The sequence below is a fragment of the Tachyglossus aculeatus genome, unplaced genomic scaffold (genome assembly GCF_015852505.1).
Source record: "Tachyglossus aculeatus isolate mTacAcu1 unplaced genomic scaffold, mTacAcu1.pri scaffold_102_arrow_ctg1, whole genome shotgun sequence".
Lineage (NCBI taxonomy): Eukaryota > Metazoa > Chordata > Mammalia > Monotremata > Tachyglossidae > Tachyglossus > Tachyglossus aculeatus.
The window spans coordinates 1,742,800-1,753,466 of NW_024044843.1; positions in this window are offsets into that span (position 1 = coordinate 1,742,800).

Here is a 10,667-nt window from a genome sequence, read left to right on the forward strand (position 1 = left end):
AAGCTCTTAGTACAGAGCCCAGAGTAAGACAACCTGATTGTCTTGTATCTACCCCAGTGTTCAGAACAGAGCTTGGCACAAACATAGTAAACGTTTAACAAATACCGTAATAATAATCATTACCATATTACCAACACTGTTGTATCATACTCTTCCAAGAACTTCATCAAGTGCTCTGCACTCAGTTAGTGCTCAGGAAATATCATTGATTGATTGATTAATTCATTAAAGTCTGTCTCCCTCTCTAGACCGTAAGCTCAGTATTGGCAGGGAATGTGTCTACCAACTCTGTTGTATTGTACTCTCCCAAACTCTTTATACTGTGCTCTGCACAGAGTAAGCATCCAATAAATGCCATTTTTTGATTAATTAATATCTGTCTCCCCCATCCGTCCAATGAATCGACAGCATATCGTGGCAGGAGAGTGTGTATGGTGATGAAGCTTAGAGCTATGCAATATAGGGTTATCCATAATGGAAAGGTCTAAGCCGACGCATCAGCTTTGCTTCACCTGTGCTAGGCAGCAGTGGTGTGGGAAAGAGTCAAAGGCAGATGATCAAGTGATCAAAACATTGCTCAAAGACAACCGCAGAGATGCAAGTTTTCACTGCGTGGAAGAAGGCAATAGTAAACCACTTTCATATCTTTACCAAGAAAACTTTACAGATACATATACCAGAATGGCCTTATTCATTCATTCAATCGTATTTATTGAGAGCGCTTACTGTGTGCAGAGCACTGTACTAAGCGCTTGGGAAGTACAAGTTGGCAACATATAGACACGGTCCCGACCTAGCAGCGGGCTCACTTATGACTGACAACTCCATGGAATTTGAAGAGAAGTCTCCCTATATAGACTGTAAGCTCACTGTAGGCAGGGAGTGTATCGACCACTCTCTCCTCAACGCCAACTGTCTCCTTCAAGGCCAGCTCTCTCCTTCAACGCCAACTCTCTCCGCGACCCCCTCCAATCTGCCTTCCATCCTCTACATTCCAAGGACACTGCCCTCTCAAATGTCACCAATGACCTCCTGCTTGCCAAATCCAAGGGCTCATACTTTATCCTAATCCTCCTCGACCTCTCAGCTGCCTTCGACACTGTGGACAACCCCCTTCTCCTCAACACGGTATCCAACCTTGGCTTCACAGACTCCGTCCTCTCCTGGTTATCCTCTTATCTCTCCGGCCGTTCATTCTCAGTCTCTTTTGCGGGCTCCTCATCCCCTTCCCATCCCCTTACTGTAGGGTCAGTTCTTGGTCCCTTTCTGTTTTCGATCTACACTCACTCCCTTGGTGAACACATTCGCTCCCACGGCTTCAACTATCATCCCTACGCTGATGACACCCAAATCTAAATCTCTGCCCCTGCTCTCTCTCCCTCCCTCCAAGCTCGCATCTCCTCCTGCCTTCAGGACATCTCCATCTGGATGTCTGCCCGCCACCTAAAACTCAACATGTCCAAGACTGAACTCCTTGTCTTCCCTCCAAAACCCCGCCCTCTCCCTGAGATTCCCATCACTGTTGACGGCACTACCATCCTTCCCGTCTCACAAGCCCACAACCCTGGTGTCATCCTCGATTACGCTCTCTCGTTCACCCCTCACACCCAATCTGTCACCAAAACCTGCCGGTCTCACCTCCACAACATTGCAAAATCCGCCCTTTCCTCTCCATCCAAACCGCTACCCTGCTCGTTTAAGCTCTCATCCTATCCCGTCTGGATTACTGCATCAGCCTCCTCTCTGATCTCCCATCTTCCTGTCTCTCCCCACTTCAATCCATACTTCACGCCGCTGCCCGGATTATCTTTGTCCAGAAACTCTCTGGGCATGTTACTCCCCTCCTCAAAAATCTCCAGTGGCTACCAATCAACCTACGCATCAGGCAAAGACTCCTCACCCTCGGCTTCAAGGCTCTTCATCATCTCGCCCTCTCCTACCTCACCTCCCTTCTCTCCTTCTACAGCCCAGCCTGCACCCTCCACTCCTCTGCCGCTAATCACCTCACCGTGCCTCGTTTTCGCCTGTCCCGCCGTCGACCCCCGGCCCACGTCGGCCCCCCGGACTGGAATGCCCTCCCTCCCCACATCCGCCAAGCTAGCTCTCTTTCTCCCTTCAAAGCCCTACTGAGAGCTCACCTCCTCCAGGAGGCCTTCCCAGACTGAGCTCCCTCCTTCCTCTCCCCCTCCTCCCGCTCCCCATCCCCCCGCCTTACCTCCTTCCCCTCCCCATAGCACCTTTATGTACGTATAGATGTTTGTACGTATTTATTACTCTATTAATTTATTCATTTTATTTGTACATATTTATTCTATTTATTTTATTTTGTTAATATGTTTTGTTTTGTTCTCTGTCTCCCCCTTCTAGACTGTGGGCCCGCTGTTGGTTAGGAACCATCTCTATATGTTGCCAACTTGTACTTCCCAAGCGCTTAGTACAGTGCTCTGCACACAGTAAGCACTCAATAAATACGATTGAATGAATGAATGAATGACCAACTCTGTTGCATTTTACTCTTCCAAGTGCTTCATACAGTGCTCTGCACACAGTAAGTACTCAATAAATATCATTGTTGATAGTTATGATGACAGTATGAGATTGTTTCCCCCTTCTAGACTGTGAGCCCACTGTTGTGTAGGGACCATCTCTATATGTTGCTGACTTGTACTTCCAAGTCCTTAGTACAGTGCTCTGCACACAGTAAGCGCATAATAAATACGATTGAATGAATGAATGAGATCCACACTATTCAGTGGGAAACAGGACAAATGGCACCATAGTCAGGGAAGTCAGTGGAGGGGAACTGAGAGAAGGGAAAAGGAAGCCTGGCACCAGGGAAGGCAAAAAAATCACTTAATCAATCAATCAATGATCTTTATGGAGCACTTACTGGGTGCATAACCTTGTACTAAGCGCTTGAGTGAGTACAGTATAACAGAGTTGGTAGACATATTCCCTGCCCACCAGAAGCTCCGAGTCTAAAGGTGGAGGCAGATAATCAATCAATTAATGATATTTATTGAATGCTTACTGGTTACAGAGCACTATACTAAGTGCTTGGGAGAGTTCAATATAACGGAGTTTGTAAGCACGTTCCCTGCCCAAAATGAGTTTACAGTCTAGAGGGGAGACCATCATTGAAATAAAAATCAGATTGGTACAAAAGTGCCAGGGGGCTGAGGGTAGGGTAAATAAAGAGTGTGAATCCAAGTGGAAGAGGGATGCAGAAGGGAAAGAGAGTAGGGGGAATGAGGGTGTAGTCAGGAAAGGCCTCCTGAAGGAGATGTGATTTTAATAAGTCTTTGAAAGTGAGGAGAGTGATCGCATGTCACATATGAAGGTAGAGGGCATTCCAGGCCAGCGGCAGGATGTATGCAAGTTGTCGGCAGAGAGAACCCAGGCTCTTCTGACTCCCAAGCCCATGCAGCACGAAAAGTAGCACGGCCTAGTGGGAATAGAGCATGGGCCTGGGAGGCAGAAGGACCTGGCTTCTAATCCCGACTCCATCACTTGTCTGTTGTATGACCTTGGGTAAGTCACTTAACTTCTCTGTGCCTTAGTTCCTTCATCTGTAAAAAGAGTATTAAGACTGTGAGCCCTACGTGGGACAGGGACTTTGTCCATCCCGATTATCTTGTATCTACCCCAGTGTTTAGAACAGTGCCTGGCACATAGTAAGCATTTAACAAATACCATTATTATTGTTAATAAATTGAGAAGCAGTGTGACCTTGTCCCTAGAGCCTTGGCCTTGGAGTCAGAAGGACCCACGTTCTAATCTGGATCTGCCATTTGTCTGCTGTGTGACCCTGGGAAAGTCAGTTCACTTCTCTGGGCCTCAATTCCCTCATCTGAAAAATGGGGATTAAGACTCTGAGCCCTATGTGGGACAGGGACTATGTCCAACCTGATTGGCTTGTATCTACCCTAGTGCTTAGAACAGTGCCTGGCACATTGTAAATGTTCAACAAACATTATTGTAATTATTATTATACAGTGCCTGGAACATAGGGATAGCTTAGCAAATATTATTATTGTTGTTATTATTAATAAAGATAATAATGAAAATGTCATTGATTGATTGATTTAAATGGAGGTCCAGAGACGTGAAGTGAGTTGCTTAAGGTCACCAAGGCAACAAAATCAGAGCTGGGACTAGAACAGTTCTGCCTCTTAACATTAGGCCATTACATCAGCTCATTGGGGTGGATTAGCAGACCCCAGAAGGAAATCCCATGGGGAAGAACAATTAATCCATCTGGAGCCTCAGAGAAAGAAAGCAATGGAAACACCGGGGTACTCAGCTCCCCCTGTGGCCCAATGGCTGCTTTTCCTTAGGGTAAAATGGAGACATCTTGGCAAGGTATCCTGGGAAATTCGTCCTCATGAAGAAGCTTTCCCAGCTTCTCCAGGAACTCCAACACATTGATGAGCAGATGGAGGCATCCTAGATGAGTGGAGGTTGTCCCCTTCAAACCTGGGACTGACACAGTGAGTCTTGATGTTGCAGGGGTTGGGAGGAGAGATGGTTAACTGGGTCCGGAGAACTGAGAGAAGGAGGAGGAAAATCATTCCAGTCCTGGCATCACTGCTTGCTGCGTAAATCTCTCCCCACCGCCCGAGCTTCTCTGCCTTTCTCGATCAATAGATCCAGCAAGGTATTTAATGAATGCCCACTGTGTGCAGAGAACTGTGCTAAGTGACTGGGAGACTGCAACAATATAGAGTGGGTAGGTAAGATCCCTGCAGTCTTTTCTGGCGTTTGTTTTTTCGTCAGGGGGTTGTTATGGCATTTGTTAAGCTCTCACTATGTGCCAATTTACTATGTAGAGAAGCAGTGTGGCTCAGTGGAAAAGAATACGGGCTTTGGAGTCAGAGGTCATGAGTTCAAATACCGGCTCCGCCACTTGTCAGCTGTGTGACTTTGGGTAAGTCACTTCACTTCTCTAGGCCTCAGTTACCTCATCTGTAAAATGGGGATTAAGATTGTGAGCCCCCCGTGAGACAACGTGATCACCTTGTAACCTCCCCAGCGCTTAGAACAGTGCTTTCCACATAGTAAGCGCTTAATAAATAAATACCACCATTATTATTATTACTAAGCTCTGGGGCAGATACAAGCTAGTCTCAAACAAGGCATACAGTTTTAATCTCCATTTTATAGATTAGATAACTTAGTCGCAGAGTAATTATGTGGCTTGCCCAAGGTCACACAACAGACAAGTGGTGGGAGCTGAGTCCTCTGGTTCTTAGACTCTTGTTCTATCCACCAGACCATGTTGCTTCTCAAGTGTAAGAAGCCACGGAACCAGGGAGCACTGGAAAAGATGGCCAGGGCATGGGAGAGAGAGGGAAACAAGCTAGAAGAACTGAGAGGACAACAAAAGCATTGGTTCAATTACTTGGTTAGTTATTGTATTTGTTAACCACTTACTCTGCGTCGGTGCTAAGCACTGAAGTAGATTTGTTATGATCAGTCAGGAAACAGTCGGAGATGGAAGAAGGGTGGCTAAAGATGAGTTTACAATCTAGATGATTGATCAATTAACAGTCAGTGGTATTTATCGAGAACTTACTGTGTGCAGAGCACTGTACAAAGCTCTTGGGAGAGTATAGTACAACAGTCCGTCAGCTAGTCCATAGTATTTATTGAATGCTTACTGTGTGCAGAGCACTGTACTGTACTGGGGACAGTACAATATAATACATTCCTCTCCCACAAGGATCCTACACTCTGTAGAAGGAAGCAGACATTGATATGAATAAATATATTATGGTATGAACATAATTCTTGTGGGGCTGAAGGTGGGGTGAATACAGGGTGCAAATCCAAGTGCAAGGGTGACTGAGAATGGAAAGGAAATCAGGTGAAAGAGGGCTTAATCGGGCTAGGCCTTTTGGAGGAGTTATGTCCTTAAATAAGGCTTTGAAATTGGGGAGGGTGGTGGTATGGTGTATACGCAAGAGAAGCAGCATGGTGTAGTGGATAGAGCACGGGCCTGGGAGTCAAAAGATCATGGGTTCTAATCCCGGCTCCACCACCTGTCTGCTGTGTGACCTTGGGCAAGTCATTTCACTTTTCTGTGCCTCAGTTACCTCATTTGTAAAAACTGGAGATTAAGAGTGACAGCCCCATGAGGAATAGGGATTGTGTCTATCCTCGTTAACCGGTATCTACCCCAGAGCTTAGAAGAGTGCTTGGCACATAGTAAGCAGTCGAGTATTATTATTATTATTATTATTATTATTATTACTATTATTATTATTATTATCATTAAGAGGGAGGACGTTCCAGGCCGTGGAGGGAGGACAAAGGAAAGGAAAAAGAGTAGCAGAAACCAATTTAGCATTATGGGGAAAGTGGCAGATAGAGGGGCCGGGTGGGATTCTGGAATGTGGAACGAGAATGACAGACCCTTAGACTACCTGTGCTGATAATCCAGGATGGATCAATAATAGCAGTAATATTTCTACTGCAATGATATTCTGCACCTTCTGAGTACACAGCAGTTCCCTGTCTTTATAGGGACAAAGGGATCAGTTTGGGGAGCAGAAGACTTAACCTTACAACTGGGAGGAGAAACCATGCACTGTAGTATGTGTTGTGTTCACCATGTACCAGGCACTGGGATCGATACAGAAAAACTAGGTTGGACACAGTTCCTGCCCCACGGGGGGCTCACAGTCTAAGTAGGAGGGAGAACAGGTAGTGAATCCCCATTGTATAGGTGAATAAACAGAATCAAAGAAAAATTGAGTGACTTGTCCAAAGTCACAAACTAAGCAAACGGCGGAGGCAGGATTAGAACCCAGGTCCTCTGAGTCCCAGACCCATGCTCTTTCCCCTGCTTCAGCTTCCGATTTCACCTGTCTAGAACTCCTTCCCCACACATATCTGCTCTTCCTGCCTTCAGACCCTTCCTCAAATCCTACTTTTTTTTTAAAAAAAAAAGGATTTTGTTAAGCACTTACTATATTTCAAGCACTGTTCTAAGCACTAGAGTAGATTCAGCTTTACCAGGTTGGACAGAATCCCTGTCCCAAGTCACTTCACGTCTCTGTGCCTCAGTTCCCTCACCTGTAAAATGGAATTTAAGACTGAGCCCCATATGGGACATGAACTGTGTACAACATGATTAGCTTGTATCTAACCCAGTTGACCCCAGTGCATAGTACAGTGCTGGGCACTTAGTAGGGGCTTAACAAATGCCATTAAAAAGAGAAGAAGAAATCGAACTCCTCATCTTCCCTCCCAAATCATCTCCTCCACCTAGCTTTCGCAGTGCAGTTGACAACAACCCTTTCCTTCTTGTCTTAGAAGACAGCAACCTTGACATTATATTTGATTTCTCCCTCCTCTTCAACTCTCACATCCCAGCCATTGGCATAACCAGTAGGTTTTTCTTCCCCAATATTACCTAGATCTACCCCTTACTTTCCAGCCAAATGGCCACCACCCAGGTCTGGACACTAGCCATACCCCAGTTAGAATACTGTATCAGTTTTCTACTTAGTCTGAACTTGTTCAATCTCCCTAGTTATTGCATAACTCTGCTATCCCAATCATCTTCTTATAGCATCGTTCTGCACACATTCCCTCATCCTCCTTAAATGGTGACGTACACACCTCCAAATCCAGCAGAAATTCCTTACCTTTGATTTAAGCCACTCCATCATTCCTTTTCCTCTTATCTATCCACCCTGTTCTCCCACCTCACCGTAGTTAATACTTCCAAATGTTTCGTAGAGTGTTTGGCACAAAATAAGAGCTCAATAACTAATGTGGATTAGTGGAAAGAGCACGGGCTTGGGAGTCAGAGGAACTGGATTCTATTCTCTGCCCCTTCGGCATTCCCCTATTCCCTGCCCCTACCCCGACTCCGCGGCCTTCTCCTATTCCCCACCTCTAGATCGTAAGCTCATTGTGCACAGGGAATGTTTCTGTTACATTGTTATACTATACTCTCCCAAGTGCTTAGTACAGTGCTCTGCACACAGTAAGTGCTCGATAAATATGATTGACTGATGAATGACTCCTGACTCTGCCATTTACCTGCTCTGTGATCTTGGGCAAGTCACTTCACTTCCTCTGTGCCTCAGTTCCCTCGTTGGCAAAATGGGAATTCAATGCCTGTACTGCATCCTACTTAAAATGTCAGCTCCATGTGGGACCTGATTATCTTGTTTGGAGTCATCATGGCATAGTGGAAAGAGCATGGCCCTGGGAGTAAGGGGATCTAAGTTCTAAGCCCAGCTCCAGCACTTGTCCGCTGTGTGATCTTGGGTAAGTCACTTAAATTATCTGTTCCTCATTTACCTCACCTGTAAAATGGGGATTAAGATAGTGAGCCCCATGAGGAACCATGTTCCTTATTCCACTGGGTCCAATCTGATTAACTTGCATCTACCCCAGGGAATTGTACAGTGTCCAGCACACTGTAAGTTCTTAACAAATGTTATTAAAAATAAAAGTAAAAATAAATACTACTGATTGATTGATCCCACTGCTTCCAGGAGTCTTTCCCCAATTAATTTCTAATCTTCCCAACTTGTATCAACGCCTGCAACCTCAGCCCTTGCACTCCAGCTAAGGACTTGTCACAGGTTCCGTGAAACTTATTCATGTCTTATATACCCTATTACTCCCACTATCTGTAATTGATTTAGGCATTTGTTTTCTCTGCTAGACTTCAAGATCAGGGACCATATCTTAAAACGTTTAGTACTCTTCCAAGAGTTCAGTAGAATGTTCTGAAGCAAGCGTTTGCCCAATTCATGATATTAATGATGATAATGATAATGAAGTGAGGGAAGTTGTAAAACAGCTGTCCTGACAAATATCTCAAAGAAGGATCGAACCAACAAATTCGTGATTTTTCACAAAGAGTGTTCACAGAGAAGCAGCGTGGCTCAGTGGAAAAGAGCCCGGACTTTGGAGTCAGAGATCATGGGTTCAAATCCCATCTCCACCACTTGTAAGCTGTGTGACTTTTGGCAAGTCACTACACTTCTCTGGGCCTCAGTTACCTCATCTGCAAAATGGGGATTAAGACTGTGAGCCCCCCGTGAGACAACCTGATCACTTTGTAACCTCCCCACCGCCTAGAACAGTGCTTTGCACATAGTAAGCACTTAATAAATGCCATTATTAGTATTATTACTATTCATGGGAAGCATGGGACTGTGAGTCAGGGGATCTGGGTTCCAATCCCAGCTCTGCCACTTACCTTCTGAGTGACTTTGGGCAAGTCACTTCTCTGTATCTCAGTTCTCTCATATGCAAAAATGGAAATTCAATATCTACTCTTTCTACTACTTAGACTATGAGCCCTATGTGGGACCTGATCATCTTTTGTATACCCCAATACTCAATACATTGCTCAGCACATAGTAAGTGCTTAACAAGTACCACGGTTATTCATTAATTCATTCATTCAATCGTATTTATTTAGAGCTTACTGTGTGCAGAGCACTATACTAAGCGCTTGGGAAGTACAGGTTGGCAACATGTAGAGACGGTCCCTACCCAACAGTGGGCTCACTGTCTAGAAGGGGGAGACAGACAATAAAACAAAACATATTAACAAAATAAAATAAAAAATAGTAAATATGTACAAGTAAAATAAATAGGCTAATAAATATGTACAAACATATATACAGGTGATGTGGGGAGGGGAAGGAGGTAAGGCGGGGGGGATGGGCAGGGGAAAGAGGGGGAGAGGAAGGAGGGGGCTCAGTCTAGGATGGCCTCCTGGAGGAGGTGAGCTCTCAGTAGGGCTTTGAAGGGAGGAAGAGAGCTAGCTTGGCGCATTTGCGGAGGGAAGGCATTCCAGGCCAGGGGGATGACGTGGGCCGGGGGCCAACGGCCGGACAGGCGAGAACGAGGCACAGTGAGGAGGTTAGTGGCAGAGGAGCAGAGGGCGCGGGCTTGGCTGTAGAAGGAAAGAAGGGAGGTGAGGTAGGAGGGGGCGAGGTGATAGAGAGCCTTGAAGCCGAAAGTGAGGAGTTTTTGCCTGATGCGTAGGTTGATTAGTATTCACTGGAGTTTTTGAGGAGGGGGGTAACATGCCCAGAGCGTTTCTGCACAAAGATGATCCGGGCAGCCGCGTGAAGTATAGATTGAAGTGGGGAGAGACAGGAGGTTGGGAGATCAGAGAGGAGGCTGATGCAGTAATCCAGCAGGCATAGGATGAGAGATTGAATCAGCAGGGTAGCAGTTTGGATGGAGAGGAAAGGGCGGATCCTGGCGATGCTGCGGAGGTGAAACCGGCAGGTTTTGGCTGCAGTTATTATTAGTGGGTAGTCGTCCGCATATGTGAGTGTGAGGTAGATTTAATGGTTCTCAGAGGTTTCATCTTGTCAGATGCTCTGATCGAGATGGTTCCCTTCTCTATGCCTGGTTAACATTGGCAGACCATGGTCAACCAAACCACAGTGACAGAATTCCTCCTCCTGGTGTTCTCAAAGGTCCGGGAGCTGCAGCTTTTCCACACCGTTTTGTTCCCCCTGCTCTACCTAGTGGCCCTGATGGGGAATCTCCTCATTGTTGCCAACACCGCCCTTGACAGGAGCCTCCACACCCCCATGTACTTCTTCCTCAGGCACCTGTCCATCCTCGACTTCTGCATCATCTCCGTCACCGTTTCCAAGTCCATCCTGGTCTCTCTG